Consider the following 3,601-nt stretch of genomic DNA (forward strand, 5'->3'; position numbering starts at 1 on the left):
TAGCTCATAGCCAATCGTTTCAATTATACCAGATGACGTATGTAGAGCGACAGAAATTCGACGAGGAAGAAGACGAAATAAACTTGCACTCTAAACTACTAAGAACACTATCTAAGGCTGCATCGAAAGGTAACTTCGCATCTGCTGTCATGTTAGATCCATAGATATAAACAAACTGCTTCGGTGTGTCGCATAGACGTCGTCATCGTCTTGCTGCTCCCTTCCCGTTCTGTGATTGGTTCCCTTTTTGAGGGGAAAATCTGGTCCATGGTGTCCAGGCTGCCTAGCAGCATGAATAAAATCGCGCTGTGTTCAAGGCAGCATGGGGACACCCAGGCTAGTGTAACGCAAGTGTATCAGTACATTAGATCCATGCATTCGCTCTTAAAGTGACAGCAGTCTAATATATTCCTGCTGTGTCCTTAATGTTAATCAAACAACAAAAGAAAAAAACAATCACTGCTCTTGACTGAATAACTTTTGTAGCTTTAATAAGGATTAATCTATGTACCGTGAAGACTATGTTGTTTTACATTTAATTACTTTATTAAATTTCTGTACCAGAAAATTGTGAATTTTCACTGGTATCAAAATTTTTCTGTCATAACTGCCTGTTTTTGTTCATGGCTGGTAAAAAAAATATTTATGGCCGGTAAATATTCTTAAGTCACCGACCATTGGTGTGGCAATAAGTTAGCTTTAGGCCCTGAATATATATTTATCACTTCAAACAACCTGGACTACATTTTCATGACAGAATCTTGGATAAAAACAGGTGACCTAAGTCCTTTTTCTGAACTGGTTCGCCCTGAGAATGAAGTCTTTATGAATTGATTAATACTTCTCGGTGAAGGACTTGTGACTGTTTTTAAAAATAGTTTACACTGTTGCTCACTTTCACTAGTTATGAAGTCCAGGGAATTCATCTAACCTCTTCCTACCCTGTTTTATTTTTATTAATATACTGTCCACCCTCATCCAACAACTTTATAAACGAGTTTGCAGACTCTCTGGGGTATGCAGTGAGATACGACCATGTATGCTCTTCTGCTAACGCCCTACGATTGATTGCCAACGATTTGAACGAAAATTAGATAAAGATAGGCTTCAACTATCATTTGAAATGCTGAATGTCTCCCTACATAACTTTCAAAAGTCTGTCAGGGCTGCAAAGAATACATTTTTATCTGACATTATTGTAAAAAAATTTGTTCTAGAATGGTTTTCTCGACTGTTGACTCCCTCTTAAATCCTTCTGTCAAGTGACCTTTCCGTCAGTGTGTGAAATTTTTCTTAATTTCTTCTCAAAATGAACACTATTCGAGCCCAATTTAAATTTGAGCCGGTCTCCCCTCAGGCATGCAGAGAAATCACTTTAAAATGAATAGTAATTATAATAATAATACCTTTTATTTATAGGCGCCTTTCAAGGCACTCAAGGACGCAGTGCAGCGTAAGAGCAAGTCCGTAAAATACAAAGCTATGCAAAAACACAGACATAAAGATCAAACATACAATCAAACAAATCAAGTCACTAAAAGCTTTTCTAAACATACGTTTTAATCTGAGCTTTAAGAAGGGAAATAGAATCCAGCTGCGAATGTGCAATGGTGAAGGAATACATAATTTTGACGCTGCACAGCTGAAAGCTCTACCACCGAATATACTATATACAAATAGATATTTGGACCTGTCAATAATTCTGCAGAAGATGATCTCAAAGAACATGAAGGAGTATACAATTGAATAAGATCTGAACGATAAAGAGGAGCCAAATTATGAAGAGGTTTGTAGATGAGCAGTAAAAGTTTGTACTGGATGCGATAATGAACAGGAAGCCCAATGTATTTGGGAACGAATAGGAGTTATAGACCTTCTGTAGCCCCGCCCCTTTTCAGCTCTGAGCTCGTTGTCTTTTGTCTTCCGGTCTGTATTTTCACAGCGATCTTGCGTATTTATGAATGAGCGGCTTGTTTTAAAATCTTCCCGGTCTACAGACATTTGTTAAAACATCAGCTTTAAACATTACAATGCTCATGATAACTTTCGTTAACTTTACATTAAGTAAATCCACTTCAATCCACTTCAAAAGCTACTTCTAAAGATATTCTAAAGATGGCTGCACCCTTGTTTCTCTGGCGCATAAGGTCTATATGATCAGAGGTACATGAGTGGGTAACAATAGCAGCTGAGTCCTGAATTAACTGTACTCGATGGAGCTGTTTTTCAGGGAGACCAAATAGAAAAAAGAATTACAATAATCAATCCGTGATGTAATCAAAGTATGAATAAGGACTATAGTGCTATTCTGAGAAAGTGATGGACGAAGTCTAGCAATGTTACGTAAATGAAAAAATGCAGAATGTGAAATATTATTAATATAGGAACTAAAAGAAAGCAAACCATCAAATATAACACTAAGCCTTTTCACCTGGGTGGAAATATTAACCTTACAATTACCAATAAAAAGTGTGAAGGATTGAGTTTTAGATAAAACAGACCTAGACCCAACAAGAAGGGCTTCAGTTTTGTTAGTTTTTAGCTTTAAAAAATTGTTGGTCATCCATATGTTAACATCCTGCAAACATTTAGTGAGTACTGAAGAGGGATGGGAAGCATTAGGTTTTGTAGAATTGTGTGTCATCTGTGTAAAAATGGAAGTTAATGTCATAAGTGAGAAAAAGGCGACCAAGGGGTAGAATATAAATAATAAATGAAAGCGGACCAAACACTGACCCCTGTGGAACACCCTGAGTAACTGTAACAGACTCTGAGCGAACATTTGTAATCTGGACAAACTGTCACTTACAGTTTTTCTCGATTGTTTACACACATTTTCTGGTACTTGAGACACAATGACCACAACATGTAACTCATTCACCAACCCCCTGAACCAATCCTGCTAAACTACAAGCACAATTCCTGCTTTACACTCATATTGCAGTTCTAAAACACACCTTTTTCAAAACACTACACACAATTCTCTGCTTTTGGCACAATTTTCATGCAGAAAATCTCTTGTTTTCACAAGGAACACACTGCCATTCAAATATGCACACTGACTCATCACATGGGCAAACACCCGTCACACAGTTTTACAATTAGCAATCAGAGCTTTAGCATAAAAGGGCAACAGGTGAGCTCTTCAATGGAGCAATGGATGCCAACATTGGATTTTTTTATTTTTTTACTGTAACTGTATACAGTAAATTTTTCTGTTGTTTTGTATGTAGACCACTGTATGTACAACTTTGTGTTGGTTGGGATGTACACTGTGTACATTGTTTTTGTGGGAAAAATAAAATATATTTGTTACATTTGTGTGTTCTGAGTATAAAAACAATATTCTCAAATATTTTACAACACACTTATGTATGTACTGTCTGTAGTAAGTGTAACACTGAACAAAAAAAGGCTTAAGTCATTATGATGAATGGAGAAGAAGTGTTTTCCATTCATCATAGTGTTTTACATTGAGCACATCAGTGTTCAACTGGTTCTTATAAATGTCTATTCATATGATGGTTTGTGTGTGTCATTTGAAAACAAAATACCATTTTGAGAAGAAATAACATTGTTTTGAATGTAAAGTTTCATTTTG

Source organism: Abramis brama, assembly GCF_963993115.1.
Source record: "Abramis brama genome assembly, chromosome: 20".
In the NCBI taxonomy this organism is placed as follows: domain Eukaryota; kingdom Metazoa; phylum Chordata; class Actinopteri; order Cypriniformes; family Leuciscidae; genus Abramis; species Abramis brama.